General features: G+C 38.7%; 1 protein-coding gene across 1 annotated transcript in view; it reads left to right on the top strand.

Annotated features, from left to right (window-relative positions):
• Nucleotides 1-17879, top strand: part of CSMD1 (CUB and Sushi multiple domains 1) — a 1400820-nt gene that overhangs the window by 338348 nt on the left and 1044593 nt on the right. The window lies entirely within an intron of this gene.

Genomic DNA, 17879 nt, shown 5'->3' with positions numbered 1-17879 from the left:
TTATGATGACTTGAGGCAAAGCCTCCAGATAACTTTGTTGTGAAAAGATATTGTGTATTTGGATATATCTTGAAGTGGGAGGCTCATTGTTCTTGAGTGAGATCTTTTTGGTAACAGTGTTTCAATTTTAGAATTACATAGAGTCTGAAATCATGAATGTGATTTCAAGAATGATCTCACATCTGTGGCTTGCTTTCTTCAATCATTTCAACCCTGTTCTTACTCTGGAAGATGCACTAAAAATGTAGTTGGAATACATATTAGGTGTGAATGAGTAAATCCATTTTATTTCAGGCATTAAGACCCTAAAAATATTCTTATATTTTTAATATTTAATTTGTTGCATATGACAACCACAGTGTTGTCTATTTGTTAAAATTTTTTAAGTCTGAACAATATTTTTGTGATCATTGTTAATCATTGAAATTAACTGTATATACTTTATTTTTGTGTGCATACATTGCACAAGTTTATATATCACTGTCTAATCAAAAATAGACATTCCGATGCTGAGTATCTTCTAACCTTCTGCAATGTCTTTAGAATCTCAAGTGATGACATAAAGGCATATAAGATAATAAAGAGGGTAGAGCCTATGACTGGAAAAAACCTAAATGCTAAGCATGCAGAGATACTTATTTAATTTTTAATATTCGATGTGAAAATATCCTACTAAACAAGGATGCTGTGTGTTACTTTGGCACAGTAATAATTTCTGTTCCTATCGTCATTGATGGTATTGTGTTGCAGGATCCCTATTTGTAGTATTTAAGATATGGGAACTTAAATCCATTAATGCCTGTATCTCATTTGTTTAAACCTTGTATGCTTCTCAGGAGAGGTTTACCATTTTCCTCACATAGATCTTTCACAATTCTTAAATATATTCCTAAGGCTTTGTTTTAAATCCTTATTGCTACATTTTAATCCTTGTTACACTGGCATGAGATTTTTTTTTCCATTATATTTTCTAAATGGTTCTGGCTAATATATGTTAAAGTATGATTTTTTTTCCCTAACTAGTGACTTTATTGAACTCATTTCTAGTTACTATTTGTTGATTCTTTTGTCTTCTGGAAGAAATGAACATTTTGTTTTTTATTCTAAATAATTATACTCCTTATTTAGTTCTGTCATCTAATTGCATTGGAAAACACTGAGAAAAACAAGAAGTTAAACTACATTAAGGAAAGTCGGCATCTTATTCTTGCGTCTTTCACAAAAATACATTCTTGTTCATTATTAAGTTTAATGCTGACTTTCGTTCTGTGAAATTCACATAAGATGTTACTTTCTTGTATCCCCAAATTTGTTGATTCAAATCAAGAAAGGATATTAACTTTTACTGAATGTCTTTTGATTACTATTTAATATAGATTTGTTTTTCTCCTCCATATTAACATCTTGGATTAAATATTTCCAAATATTGAATCATATTTTCAATTTTAGAATAAATGTAACTTAGTCATGATTTATTATTTCAGGTTTTATCTGAAGTCTTTGTGCTACTACATTAAATGATTTATAAATTTGTAAGAAAGATTGGTGTGAATAAATATTTTGATAATGTATCTTTCAAGTTATGGATCACGTTAGTTCGTAAAATGGTGAACAAAAAGATTCAAATGCAGTTCAGATCATTTTAGACTCTTAGTGGGGATATATATATATATATATATATATAAACATAGTATGTTTGCTTAAAATTGATTTTCTAATGGAGGATTATGAAGATGAAAATTACCTGGTTTTAAATTGAGTGGATTTTTTATGAGTTATGATATTTATATTTGGCTTCTATCTAATCAACAACAGAAATTAGATACTATAACTGAATATAAATGAATTTATATTAATAACTTCAAATTGGTTGCTCATTATACTACATATTTTTTTCCAAAATCAAATTTTTCTAAGACCTAAGTGGTTTTCCTTCAACAGAATGAGAACTTTATAAGGCTTTTCTATGATACTAAATTTTGATGTTCATTTTGTAGGCATATGTAACTACTCTGTTCATTAAATTAATATTAAGAGCCTTTAATTTGTCAAGTAACACTGGATTTTTGGTGCTTGGAGTAGCTTTAATTTAAAAAGTGGTTACTTAAAGTCAGCAATGAATAATCGGTAGAAGCTTATATGCTGAACATCTCCAAGAAGAGTGGGCATATTAGGAATGTCTAAAGGCACACATACACAAGCAGGTAATCATATTGTCAAGAATCAGCACCATAGGTTCCCATCCCCTTGGGCTCTGGGGCGGGATTTATTACCTCAAATTTTACTTTGTATTTACCTAGAGATCATTATCTATGGGGAGATTATGAAAGTATATCAGTAGCTGACTTTTATGCTAGCTAAATTGCTATATAAAGAGCATGGCTTTAAGAAAGTAAGTATTACATTAGGAAACTTTCTAAGCACTGATTTACTGTATTTAAAATTATCAACCAAATTACACGATCTGTTTTCTAATTCTAACATCTCTATCCATAATTTCCAGAAGCTAGGTCATCCATTCAAATGCTGACAAAAGTGTATTTTTTTCCCTAAAAACATTGTTTTGTTTAATTATCTCTAGTAGTCATTGTTTGTTTTATGTTATCTATAATCCAGAAGTACATACATAAAATTCATAAGGCAATAAATACAGTTTTGGAGTTTTGCTACAGGTTTTTGAATGGCCTACAATTTTTTTTTTTTTGGCGGGGGGGGGGGCTAGGAGTTTATTTATTTATTTATTTATTTTTGCTGCGTTGGGTCTTCGTTTCTGTGCGAGGGCTTTCTTTAGTTGCGGCGAGCGGGGGCCACTCTTCATCGCGGTGTGCGGGCCTCTCACTATCGCAGCCTCTCTTGTTGCAGAGCACAGGCTCCAGACGCGCAGGGTCAGTAGTTGTGGCTCACGGGCCTAGTTGCTCCGCGGCATGTGGGATCCTCCCAGACTAGGGCTCGAACCTGTGTCCCCTGCATTAGCAGGCAGATTCTCAACTGCTGCACCACCAGGGAAGCCCTGGCCTACAATTTTTGTTAAGTGATAATACAGTAAGTCCCCTACATACGAACGACTTCCATTCCAAGAGTGTGTTCGTAAGTCCAATTTGTTCGTTAAGTCCAACAAAGTTAGCCTAGGTATCCAACTAACACACTCGGCTATATAGTACTGTACTGTAATAGGTTTATAAAACGTCACACAAATAATACATAAAAAACAAGCACAAAAAGTAGTCTTAACCTTACAGTACAGTCCCCTGAAAAGCACAGCAGTACAGCACAATGGCTGGCGCACAGGGGCTGGCATCGAGTGAACAGGCGAGAAGAGTTGCTGACTGGAGGAGGGAGGGGAGGTGGGAGATGGTAGAGCTGATGGGTCGTCAGCAATAGGAGACGGAGGGCGAGCTGCCATTTCACTCACCCCTGACGCTGATGGCACAGGTTCTAAGTCCTTGCTGGATTCAATTCTGTCTGCCCTCTTGAAAAAACGACCCAGTGATGTCTGGGTAGTAGCTCTTTTTTGCTCATCATAGATGACACTGTAGCACTGAATTGCATCTGAACGACAGCTGCAACCTTCGTGTACCATTTTACATTCGCGTCCTGTGCCTCAAAAACTAACAGCACCTCCTCAAATAAAGAAAGTCCCCTTGCCATTTCCTGCGTCGTGAATATCTTCGGTTCTTCAATTACTTCTTCCTCTTGTCTCTCTTCATCCTTTCTCTGGGCACGTTCGCATCTTTGAGAGTTCACAACTCAAAGGTTCATGTGTAGGGGACTTACTGTAGTGTTGGTCAAATTAAATTACAGGCCAGTTTTTCATTTGGCACTTAGGAGCTCTAAATACTGTGGATCTAGATCAGAAGTGACTTGATTCAAGGCGAGTCTGAGAGAATAATCACATTCTATAGTTCATTCAAATGAACTGATGGACATTAGGTTCATAGTTTATTCATCATTTTTTCTTGATACTGTTAAGCAAAAATCAACCCAGTACATGTTCAAGATATTATTAGCTTAACTGAATGATCTGTGAGTGAAACAGCATTCCGTCTAGTGAGCTGAGAGGAGTTCCAAAGAGCTAAGGAGAGGGAAAGGTTTTTAAAGTCAGGATAAGGAAGCCATAAATGGAAAAGAAGTATGATTTCATATTAGGTCATCTCCTTTTGGGGACAAAAGTCTTACTAGGGGGATACCTCATCTTTCTTTGGGAGATGGAAAGGGCCCATGTGATACTTTACTTCATTGGTGCTAACCAGAAAATTCCACACTGACCAGTTAGGGCTACATCCCTGGGGAAGGCTGTAACTACAGTTACGTTAGGTATTGTCTTGTTTTTAACACAAGTGACTCCATTTTGGGCTCGTCATTTCTTTCGTAACAACACATAGATCAGTACTCATTGTAACTAATTATTAGTTTCATGCGTTGTCAATTACAGTTGAGATTTGGTGCTGATTCAGCGGCATATTTTGTCCTATTCCAAATTTTTTATTTAACCAATACGTTTGTAAATGGAACTCATACCCAGTGCTTGTATACATTCTCTGTTCATCATTGTATATACGCCACTTTCTTTATTCTTATATGCTTATCTTTAGTTGGTAGATGAGACTCAGAAAAGACTATTAACTTATCCAAGTTCATAGAGCAATCTTGGCACACGAAAGTTCTGGACATTACTGAGAATGTCTCCTACTCCCAGGATATTCATTGGTTATCAGTTTTAAGACCCTGACCACCTTATTTCAGGGGCAACCAGCTTTGGCATAAATGACTGTCGGGTGCCAGGATGGGAAAGTGAAGGGTATAAAATTGTCACCATCATCTACCCAACTACATGAAGGAACGAGTCTTCTGGAGTAAGATGCTTAGAGATCTTTAGAGGCATGAAGCTTTAGAAAATAGAAGCACTTAGATGCAGGTGACTAGTTACTACTTTACTAACTGTATCTATGAGAAGAAACTATTCCGGGACCAATAGTTATTTTACTAAACTGCGTTTTTAGAAACATGTACAACCTTCAAATATTTCTTGTGTCATCTTTTAAGAAGTGGTACTGATGAACCTACTTACAGGGCAGAAATAAAGAGGTAGACACAGAGAATGGACTTGAGGACATGGGGTGGGAGGGCGAAGATGGGGCAAAGTGAGAGTAGCATCGACTTATAAACACTACGGAATGTAAAATAGTTGGCTGGTGGGAAGCAGCCGCATAGCACAGGGAGATCAGCTCGGTGGTTTGTGACCACCTAGAGGGGTGGGATAGGGAGGGTGGGAGGGAGGCTCAAGAGGGAGGGGATATGGGGACATGTGTATGCATACGGCTGATTCGATTTGTTGTGCAACAGAAACTAACACAGTACTGTGAAGCAATTATACTCCAAAAAAGATCTATTAAAAAAAAAAGTGGCAAGACAGGACTATCTCATCACAAATATAGTATCGCTAATAAAAAATGGAATAGCATGCCTCTTGAACATGCGCTACTAATGTGTTACTATGGCAGTGTTTGAAACTACACTAACCAATTATTCATAGGCTACAGAGGAGAAAATTCTCACAGGAATCACCATCAGCATCATGTAACAGCCTCAGCTTGTTGTACAAACTCTTAGTATCAGGCACTGGGTTCTTCATCCTGCAGGTGTCACTCCATTTATTCTTATTCTCCTTGCTTTAGAGATGTGGTTCAGAAGGAGGATTAACTTGTCCAAGTCCATGGAGCTAACAGTCAGTGGAAACGGTCAGGATTCAATTCCAAGACTTTTTATCTCTTGAGGCTATGATTTCTGTGCTATACCAGATTACATAAGCTTTAGAGGCAAACATCTTATTCATGAAAGTAGAGAGGTCTTGTGTCTGTTCTTGTTTTGATCATCCTGATGAAAACACCACCAATTTGATGTTTCTGACTGCTACAAAAATTTCACTTACAAAATATGTGTATGGTTCAGGTGAGCCAGATACTATTGGGGTAGACTTAGTATTTTTTTTTTAATTAAAACAATTATTGAAGTAAAGTTGACTTACAACATTGTGTTAATTTCTGCTGTACAGCAAAGTGACTCAGTTATACATACATATATATACACACACACACAAATATATATGGTTTTCTTCATATTCTTTTCCATCATGGTTTGTCACAGGGTATTGAATATAGTTCCCTGTGCTCTACACTAGGACCTTCTTGTTGAGTTAGTATTTTAATTGTGATTATTCCAAATAGAAAAAAGGGGGAAAAATCTAACCCTGTATTATTTTATCAGTAAGATGCTACCTTAAAATGATGTTCATATAAAATAACTGAAAATGATGTGGGTCCTGTATAGAGATGGTGTTGCTGAGGAAACAGGTGACTCCATTTGGGAGCATCTGGGAGCTGGATGTTAGGAGTCAGTGCCAACTGACTCGTGATTGGGGATGGTTCATTCTCAAAAAAGGCATCAAGGTTGCTGATAAAAAGCGTGTCAGAGAAGAAACTTAACGATCACAGGCAAAAACTTCAGGAGTTGAATTAATTTGGAAGAAACAACTGTATCAAATCTAAAAATGGTCTCTACACTTTTCTTTGCCTCCATTTGATGCAAGCACAGAAAAAGCAATGTTTCTTTGTTTATTCTGCTCCCGTTTGTTCCCAATAACTCGGTGGAAAAGAAATCACAGAGGTACATTTTGATGGGAGGAATACACCTATATATCCTTAGTTAAGAAATCTAGCCTTTCAGCTCGCAAATATATCTACGGCATCACCCAATGACGTTCAACAGAAAGGAATTTATATCAAACTGTACTTCTGAAACTGATTTTTTTTCTTAAGATTCAGTTTCCTCAGAAATTTGATGGCTTGTACCATAGTTGTTTGTTCTTGACAATTAATTCCACATTAGAAAGACATGTCAATATTTTGTATGTAAACCAAGTCATTATGTTGAATTATATATTTGCTATTTTTGCATGTTACCCAAAACTGGGTTGGACTCTTGGTGGGTGTCGAGCTCAAAGGCACAACCAAGGCAAAGAGCAGAAGAAAGGATTTATGACTTTCCTCAAGTAAGGAACACAGCAGGGATCTTTTCCAAAGCAGTGTTTCCCCACACAGCAAAACTCGAGACCTTTTAAGCTAAGGTCTGTGCATATTCATGAAACGGCTGGGCAGTCCACAGAGTCCATGCTTTAGTTAATTGAGGTCAAGAGGGTCAGGAAAAGTCAACCTCATTATCCCTTAGGTTTCATTAGATCCGGGGGTTGAGTGCCTGGAGGGTTTAAATTCTGCAGAACAGTTCAGGAAAGCGCTTCAGGCTAGTCTTTACCACTGAAACAGGACTGGGAATCTTCACAGCTGATATGTATCCTTTGCTGTTGTTACTTCCCTTGCCTGGTAACAGTTTTTGTTTCTGCATTCTTCTGTTTCCTTAGGATCATTAATAACTAAGACCTGTTCAAGGGCAAGCATTGTGGCCAGGCTCAGTTCACTAAATGGCTTAGGTCAAAAATGGCTTCTCTTATGTCAAGAAAGCCAGGCCTGGTTCTCTTTCTCTGGGGACCCCCTACCCTGTCTGCTTAGATTTTCCCATTAAACTGCAAGTCATTGAGCGCGAGGGCTGGGTTTTGTCATCATCGGGGCTTCACCTATAACGATTTTTAATACACTGCGTAGAGCACAGAGGCGTTCGTTACATTACTTTCAAATAATATTTTTTTATTATTGTTAAGAATAAGAAAACCCCGCAGGAAATAATATTGATTTTAAATGGCAATTGGTATATCTCTCTCATTCAAATCAGAGTTCTCACACAGAGTAAAATTCTGTTCTAATGTTTTATTACACTGTTTGGTCAAGAGAGAATTAGTTCCTGATCTAAGAGTATATACAACGTGATCTTAACTTGGGAGCCAAAGGCCTTGAAGGAGTAGTTTTTAGTGTCCATTGTTGTTTGAAGTGACTGCCTCTGTGATTGTAGTTTTGAGTTGCAAAAGATGTCTTTATTGGCTTTGAGTCTTGGCTAAAACCAAGACTTAAGGAAATCCTCTCTGACTTCATTTTCTCTTGGGATGGATTTCAGTCCACAATTGAGTTTGAAAGAAAGTAATGAAAGATCTCAGGGCCAAAAGAGAAGAGGAAGGTGGAAACTGAGTGGTTCCACATCCTCAGATACAATCAACCTCAGATTGAAAGTATTTGAAAAAAATACAGAAAGTTCCACAAAGCAAAACTTTTATTTGCTGTATGTTGGCAACTCTTTACATAACCTTTACATGGCGTTAGGTATTAGAAGTAATCCAGCGATGGTTTCATGTATACAGAGGATGTGGGTAGGTTATATGCAAATACGGTGCCCTTTTATATAGGGGACTTGAGCGTCCTTGGGTTTGGTATCTGCAGGGGGTCCTGGAACACGTCCCCGACCCCAACCCCAGTTACTGAGGGAGGACCTCAATTGTCGTTTCGGGATTAGGGATCCAGGCTCCTGAAGGTGATGTGCTGGGTCACGGTTCCCTCCGTGTGAGTCCAGAGTACTCAGAGTGCCAGACGCCCGTCAGATGTGGCAATCAGCCTGCCAGGAAGAGGAAGTGCTAGAGAAAATATGCCATCTTTGCCTACACTCTGCATGGAAAAATGAAAGGACTCCCTTAAATTTGTAACCACAAACCTGCTTTCATTCTGGTTTGGGTTTGCCTTTATGCTTCCAGTGCGTTCTGAGGATCCCGGGGTCTGCTACCCTGGGGCACCTGACTGAGACACACACGAGACTCCTCCAGAATGATGGTGCCTTCAACCAGTGCTTTGTCATTTCCCTTGAAGATCCCAAGCAAAGGTGAATCCTTGCACCAGAATTCACCTGAGACATTGAAAAGCAAGTGACCTGATTGAGAATCTGTACAAACGGCAGCAGCAGAATTAGAACTACAAATATTCTCTCTATAAAGAGAATTAACATGAATAATGTCTAACTTTAAGGGTTAAAAAACAAAAACAAGGTAAATCCAAAATATGTGACAGGAGGGCTTCCCTGGGGGCGCAGTGGTTGAGGGTCCGCCTGCCGATGCAGGGGACACGGGTTCGTGACCCGGTCCGGGAAGATCCCACATGCCGCGGAGCGGCTGGGCCCGTGAGCCATGGCCACTGGGCCTGCGCGTCCGGAGCCTGTGCTCGGCAACGGGAGAGGCCCGCCTACCGCAAAAAAAAAAAAAAAAATCTGTGGCAGCAATACATAATATGAAAGACGTGCTGAGGATTAATTCTAAGAACTTTACACATTTGGGTAAAAAGATCAACTTTAGACTTTAAGTTAATTATGCATATTAAACTGTAATGGAAATAGAACATTTAACTTCCAAGCCAGTAGAGGGGAAAAATGAATTTAAGGCGAAATAAAAAATCCTAATGCAGGCAAGAAGCTGTGTGTAAATGGCATAAGTAACACAACACAAGGAGTCTGAAACCCCAAGTTTACCACTAAAACACAAGGATTGTTATAAAGGACTTTTTTTTAAATTTCTTGACATATTTTCAAGTGATATAAGACATTGAAAAATTTAAAGGGGGGAAAAGTATGTACGAGGTAAATACTTAATATAATTAAAACAGGGTTTCTGTGTTAATATCAGGTAAAATGGACCTTAAGATATGTCTTTTAAAGGGAAAACAATTATTAGGGACAAAGGTAGTCTATATAAGGCTGTAAGGCACAGCGTTTCAGGAGAGAGAGCAGTTCTCAACTTCTATGCTCCTTATAACTTAGCCTTAATTATTTAAAGTTAAAAAAAGGCAGAATTGTAAGAACATATTGAGAAACCAACAATGAAAGTAGGGAATTTTAATACAGCTCTTGCAAAAAAAATCCATAATATGGAAATCAATTCCAAAGAAATATCCAGAATGTTAAAAAAATCTAGAAGTAAGAAAACAAAACTCGAAGATTTAAGAAAAACATAGATGGATACATGTTTTATTTATGGATATGGAAGGTGACATCAGCATAAAAGTATCCATTGCCATCTTTTAAATAAAAGATTGGGAACCACTCTGAGAAAACATTCGGGGGAACAACTTTTAATATAAGGTGCTGTTAGAAATTTTGTATGTGAGGCAGAATATTAATTATGCTTTCTGAATAGTATTCAAGAAAATACATAAGTGTAATCTTTTTTCCAAACTATATTCCTGTGACCTCCCAAAACATACCTTTATGATGCTAAATTATTTCCAAATATATTTAAATTATTCTTTTATTATATAGCACTCAAAATTTTGGTGTCTTTATATATTCCTTGGTTATAACTTATTTTTCTTCTGCTGCTTGTACTAATTACTATTTACAAAATCAAATATGTGTTGTCTGGAAACAGTATTATACCATTGTCTCTTTATTTAGATAAAATCCAAGTAATGAAGCTAAGGTGGTTTACCATCGTGTTTGCCTAGTATTTACTTCACAATGAATGTGTCCATCTAACCCGTACTCAGTAAAGTGCATAGAAGCATGTTAGTGTAATTTTCCTTGTTAACAAAAATCTAAAATATATAAGCATTACCTACTAATCAGTAATGACTCCGTTGAAAACAACTGGGCAAAACATATAAACAGCCTAGTCATAGAAGAGGAGATTGTTGTAAAATTATCAAATGAAAACATCTAATATCTGTATTAAGCAGAATGCAAAGTAAAATAAAGACACACTCTTCAGAATCAGTCAGGTAGGCAAAGATTTAAAAGCCTGAGAATATCAAGTACTGGCCCCATGGGAACTCCTATGGCTATTGACCAGCTCAATTGATACAGCCGGTTGGCGGACAGATCTGGAAATATCTAATAAAACTGACGTGTGTGTTCCCAAACTCAGCAATTCCACTTCAAGTATATGTGCTAAAAACAAACAAACAGAAAACACCAACCACTTTGAAGTGTGCTTAAGAAGATGTGTTTAATGATGTACATGGCAGGTCTGTTTGTATTAGTGAAAACTAGAAACAAGCACATTTGGTAGGATCATGTCTAAAAATTGAGATATTATTATGTAGTAGGATGCTATGATGTGGCAGAAAAATGAATGAACATGAGTTGTGTGTTTTCATGTGGATAAATTTCAGAAACAATATTGAGAGTAACGTGCCAAATAATGGGTATATATCATACCATTTATATGAAAATTTTAAAATATATTAAACTCTTCTCCATATTTTTTGTTTTATATATTTGACTATAATATGTGTATGCATGTGTTATCAAATTATTGAAACATTTGAATGATGAATAGAAAATTCAGGTCCAGTATTGTCTGAAGAAGAAATGGGGAAGAAATAGCATTATCTTGAGTGAGATGTCCACTATACTCGTAATGTTTTGAAGATTTTTTTTTAAAACAATCCTTGATTTGTATTGAGAGTATTATTTTGTTAACGCCATTAAAAAACCAGTGAGAATTTTTTTAACTTTATTGAAGGAGGTACATTGGGGCTCACATTTTATATGAAAAGTTAATTTGTAAGTCAAAATGCTTGAGGGGATGATGCCCTTCTATAGATGAGGACAATTCCTAGCACGATTGTCAGGTAAGGTAAAGCTTGCTTGGGGTTTCTTACTTTGCCTTTTTTTTTTTGAGATACGATGGCTTACCCAGACTGAAGTCCCGCCTTTCCTTAGGAGGAAGGAGGAAAAACAATCTTGAGGAAGCACTTCATTCCAAAGGTCTTGCAGGGACTGTGGTTGCATTTTTAGATCAGGCTAGGTGGATCCAGTGTTGCCCCTGTGGTGTGAAATCTGCTGTGGTCTCGGGTGTAATGTTTAGAGTCGGGCACGTGGCTTCATGGCCGGGATGCAGGAATCCTCCATCAGCTGCGGTGTTTTGAGTATGACCTCTCTGAGCGTAAGTGCTTCATAGCAATCCTCAGTCCTGAGGCTCTGAGTCTTGGCATGTGTTCTCCTTTAAAAAGCCATCCTTCCAGGAAACCTCTCACTCTTAGATTCAAGCTTTACAAACCTTAGGATATTAAGTACGTGAAATAACTTTCTTTATAACTTAGTCCTAGAGTGAAACAGACTACACAGCGTATGGCAGGACCAGGTAGAAAGGACAACATTTCTACCCCTGTCTACAAGGGACATGGTCTTTATCTTGCTGCTACCGTGCAACCAGAGCTCTCTTAAATTTCTGTTGCATAAACCTTCTAATTGTTGCGGATTGAATGTGTCCCCCAACCCCTAAATTTATCTGGTACTTGGAGGTGGGGACTTTGGGAGATAATTAGGGTTAGATCTGGTCATGAAAGTGGGGCCCTTAAGATGGGACTCTTGTCCTTATAAGAAGAGATGCAGGAGAGCATGCCTCCGTCTCTCCCCCTCCCCCACCCCTCCCCCATCTCCCTCTCCCCCTCCCCCATCTCCCTCTCCCCCTCCCCCATCTCCCTCTCCCCCATCCCCCTGTCCTTCATCCCCTTCCCGGCCTGGTACAGGTGCCCAGGACGGACAGTGCAAGCCAGGAAGAGGGCTCTCACCAGAAACCCAGGGGTCTTGGACATCCAGCCTCCAGAACTGTGAGAAATAAATTCCTGTTCTTTAAGCTCCCACAGTCCCTGGTATTTTGTTATGGCGACCCCAAGGGACTAAGACAGTAGTGATTTTGAAAAACGTTATCTTCAAACTGATTAGTGATTAGTCCACCATAGCTGAACCATCATTGTAGTAACTCATATATGTTTCACGTTTGCTATGGGCATGCAATCTCATGCACATGTAAAGCTCATGCCAGTCCTTCAGGGAAGATAGTAGTATTACCCTCAGTTTAACAAGTTAGAAAATCCAGGCATAGACAGAGTGAGGAGTTAAAGTTAGGATTTGTATCTGCGATGGCTTTGCTCTGCAGTTCATGCATTAACCACAATGCTGTATTTCCTTAAATAATGGGACAAACTTCTCACCTGTTTTTTTTTTTTTAATCTACCAGGCACAAATTTTTATGTCTCTAATTCCTCATTAAAAAAAGAGAAGTAATTGAAACTGTATAACTTTATACATAACTATTAAGAAAGTGCTAAGAAATATTAAAATTACCAGAAATATATGCATTCTTAAAAGTATCAAAGAAAGAATTCTTAATCCATGTAAAGAGAGGGAAATCCGGGATTATAAATGAGATGAAGAAAAGTGGTGATGTTTAGTTTTCTAAAAGAGAAAATTATTCAACCCTTGAATGGATGGTTAAAAAGTTATTTAAAATTGTATTGTGAAATAATAAGCCATAACAGAAAGGGTACAGTACGACTAGTATAATAAAATTAAAATACATGGAAGAATGATATTAGTCACTTACAATAAAACTTCTCATGCTTAAAACATAGTACCATAATATATAATTCAAGGTCAGACTTTTCGTAATTTGCCCTAAGTTACAGATGTAGTGGGTATGACTCACATATAGAACATGGTTAGAAAGTTCTCAGAAGAGACAATCAATTTGCAAATGATGACACAGGCAGATTTCCTAGATGGCTTGGTACCAATAGCTGGCATCGTTTAGAGGTTGCATACCTCTTCCAGATGCAATACCTACGGCCTGTGATTAGAGGTCAGCAGACCAGGCAGGTGGGAGTGGAAGGAAAAGAAATTTTGCAAACTCTTTTTTGAGCAGCTTCATCCAGACAAGACTGCTTCTCTTTGTATGACTATGGCCTTTACAGTCAAATCCATGCTTTCTTCACAAGTCTACGCTATTTAAGTTCCTAACTTCTTAGCTCTGTTGCACTTTCCTTGAGAGTATAGGCTTTTGCCAGTTTCCTCTCAGTATGTATCCGTGGCCGTCCCTGTACTCTTCACAGCACCCAGCCGGTCTGCTGGGATTTTTCCTGTTGTCGCATCATCCGTGACATGGGGCACCCCGACCCACTGTTCTCCTGAACCGCACTGTGGTTTTCTCTAAAGCGAAGGTAACCCCTTTCCCACAGGGTCTTTAAGATTAAAGTAAATGGTGTTTTTATGTTCATTTGACATGTTCACCCCTTTTTATTTTTACAGTAATTTTTATATTATTATTTTTACTTTGTTCACTTTCTGTGTATCTCTTTAATCTTTACAAGTCTATGTTATTTTCAGAGGAGGAAATGAAGACCACTAAGGGTCAAGAAATTGAGCGACAGTACATTTAAGGCCAAAAATAGGACTGAGAAATTCACATGCCCGTCTGTCTGCAAAATTGTTGTCCGCAATAGTAGTATAGTTAAACAACATGGGACTCAAAGCGTAGAGGCAAGGTTGATTTTAGCAATTATGCACTTACTTTGAGTAATGACAAATCAGAAATAAAGGAAGTGAAAATTTGCATAAGAAACGGTGGTGGCCTACATTTTGCTGTGTTGATTACCGCTGTTCCAAAAGCATTTTGTAGAAGAGCCAGGAAGTCCAGAAATCCTCTAAACATGCCTAAAAGTCCATGGAAATATATATATAATCTTTGCATCTCAAAAATCGCATTCTTTTCCATGCCATATTTATAAAGTGACCCTTCCCACCCTGCATGTATTTTATATTTTCAACAAAGCTTTATTGGGGTTGAGAGAAAGAAACAACTTTGGGATACTCCCCCAACTAACTTTGTTAGAGACCATTTAGAATATTGACTTTGACACGACCACTGCCTCCCATGTGTGTGGTTACATGGGCTCCTTGAGCACTGGGGTGGGCAGACCCCTAGTTGCCTTTGGGGTCTTCTGTACCCCTTTTGTCTCAAAAGGCAAGTGCTTGGGCTTCCCTGGTGGCACAGTGGTTGGGAGTCCGCCTGCCGATGCAGGGGACACGGGTTCGTGTCCCGGTCCGGGAAGATCCCACGTGCCGCGGAGCGGCTGGGCCCGTGAGCCATGGCTGCTGAGCCTGCGCGTCCGGAGCCTGTGCTCTGCAACGGGAGAGGCCACCGCAGTGAGAGGCCCGTGTACCGCAAAAAAAAAAAAAAAAAAAGGCAAGTGCTTAATAGGAGAATCTCAAAACACTTAAATCGTCCTTCCAGATTCGTACATTATATTACATTAAATAAATATGGCATCACCTAAATGATATAGGGAGCTTGTAAGCCAATACTTTCAACAGAATTTTAAAAAAATTAAATATTTCATGTACTCATGCGATGGGGGGGTGGAATTCCTTCATAGCTGTTACATTTATTATAAACTCACTTCTATTATATATTCTCTTCTCTGTTGGCCTTTTGTACCATTATTCTATTCTATGCTTTTAAAAAAATTGATTTATAGGTAGCCCTCAGAAAACTGGCAGGGAATTTGTGAGTGCCGCTTTCACGAGCACCTGCATATTACTGGCTCGAATTTGTGTCCAGTAGCTAAAAATATGCTTGTCATTAGCTGTGATTTAAGAAGTATCAGTGTCTAATCAATTCAGCCACTAACATTCAGGGGAGGATGTCATCTAAAGAAAAAGCTGAACAGTGATTAAGACCTCATTGTTGGAGTGAAGCTTTTTTCATCAGGATGGTGAGTACATCCTGTAAATAGCGATGAAGTGTTGGCATATTCTAAAAAAAATTTTCCGCCCAGTACAATTAAGCCTTTTACCAGAGAAAAAGGATCTTTGAGTTACTGCCGTATTTATACATATTTTCCGTTTTATCTTTTCAAACTTTCTTTAGATTTGCTCAAGGAAGGGACTTGTGTTGCAAAGGAAATATTTACTGATACCTAAAATTAGAAGTGATAATTAGGATAGCATCTAACGTGTAGAGGAAGGGACTGTTTTACCATTATGGTGAATTAGTGGATTATAAATTGCATGTGGTTATTAAAAGAAAATTGGTTTTCCAGTCTAAACTGGAAGGTTGACATAACGTGAGATATATGTGATTCTTCCAACTAGTCATTACATCACAGAGAATACTGGGCCATGTGAGCTCAAATATTACCCAAATATCACCCACGTTTCCCAAGAAGAGGTGGCTATCATATTGAATCTTCAGTTGCTTCCTACCATGGGGAATGTATATATGGTTTCATGTTAGCAAACATTCCTTCTTCTTTTTTTATTTTTTTTGTTGTTGTCCTTGGGGCAGTGAAGATCCAGCTTGTGGTTTATTCTATTTAAAATTTTATTTATTTTTAAATAGAGATAATTTTTTTTTTTTTTTTTTTTTTTTTTTTTTGCGGTACACGGGCCTCTCACCGTTGTGGCCTCTCCCATTGCGGAGCACAGGCTCCGGATGCGCAGGCTCAGTGGCCGTGACTCACGGGCCTAGCCGCTCCGCAGCATGTGGGACCTTCCCGGACCGGGGCACAAACCCGTGTCCCCTGCATCGGCAGGCGGACTCTCAACCACTGCGCCACCAGGGAAGCCCAATAGAGATAATTTTTTAGAGCACTTTACGGGTCACAGAAAAATTGAGGTGGAGGGTACAGAGATTTTCCATATACCCCAAGCCCCACACACAACAGCTTTCTCTATTATCTACATGACCCATCAGAGTAGTACATCTGTTGCAATTGATGAACCTATATTGACGCATCATCATCACCCAAAGTGTATAGTTTACATGAGAGTTCACGCTTGGTGTTGTATCGATACATTCTTTGGGTTTGAACAAATGCATAATGACATGTATCCATCATCATCTATCAGAGAGAATTTCCATGGCCCTAAAAATCCACTGTGCTCCCCCTGTTCATCCCTGCTTTCCTCAACCATTGGCAATCACTGATCTTTTTTTTTCACGTGTCTTCCACTGATCTTTTTACTGCCTCCATAGTTCAGCTTCTTCCAGAATGTTCTACAGTTGGAAGCATACAATGTGTAACCTTTTCAGGTTGGCCTCTTTCACTTAGTTATATGCATTTAAGTTTCCTCTAAGTCTTTTCACAGTTTGATAGCTCATTTCCTTTAAGTGCTGAAAAATATTTCATCGTCTGGATGGACCACAGTTAATCCATTCACCTACTGAGGGACATCTTCGTTGCTTCTAAGTTTTGGCAGTTATGAATAAAGCTTCTGTAAACATCCGTGTGCAGATTTTCGTGTGGACATAAGTTTTCAGCTCCCTTGGGTAAATACCGAGGAGTATGATTGCTGAACCTGATGTAAGAGTAGACTAAATTCCGTCAGAAACTGCCTGACTGTCCTCCGAAGTGATTGCATCATTCCTTCTTAATAGCTCGGACAGCACTTCCAAATTCACCTGGGCTCATAGGCTGGGCCGGACCATTTATGTCACTAGAGGGGCTTTTTGTCCTTACTGCCTAAACTCTGTAGTGAAGTTCTAGATTGAGGTTGGGATTCTTCATGTCCACACCATGAAGAGACCCCTTTCTCCAGTACGGAGGTGACCTCTGTGCAGGCTGTGTCTTCAGGGGGGGCCTTGCCATACCAGCAGCAGGAGTCTGGAACCCTCTCACCTGGAGCAACATCCCCAAGTGTGTTCAGCAGAACAGTAGCTGTCAGTACTGTTCCCCCAAAATATGGTCCCCAGGTAAACCTGTTTGATGCCCCAGGTAAGGGGCTCAGTATCCCCGCCCTGGGGAGACAGTGTACATTAGTGTACAGGCACCTCCACGAAGTCCTGCATTAAAGACGGTTCTTGATATTGTTTTTACCAAGCATTTCCCAAATGTGTTTTCATGGGACGCTTTTTGCCTAACACTTATTTTCCGCGGCAGAGGTTGAATTCTGAGGAATACACTGCCTGAAACATCTGTAAAACAAAGACCACTTTGTCCCTTTCCCCTCATAAACAAGCAGATTTTGCTAGGTCATTCTCAATCTTACCTTCACAAATAAAAGCCAAAATAATAAAAGAACCCATTTGATCTTTTTCACATCTCTTACCCCAAACTTCTGCCCACCCCAATCGTGGCACCATCAAGTCTTGAAGAAGCCTGCCTTGCTTATGATTC

This window comes from Lagenorhynchus albirostris, chromosome 21 (genome assembly GCF_949774975.1).
Source record: "Lagenorhynchus albirostris chromosome 21, mLagAlb1.1, whole genome shotgun sequence".
Lineage (NCBI taxonomy): Eukaryota > Metazoa > Chordata > Mammalia > Artiodactyla > Delphinidae > Lagenorhynchus > Lagenorhynchus albirostris.
Note: the sequence above shows the minus strand (reverse complement) of the source record. Positions and strands in the feature narration are given on the sequence as shown.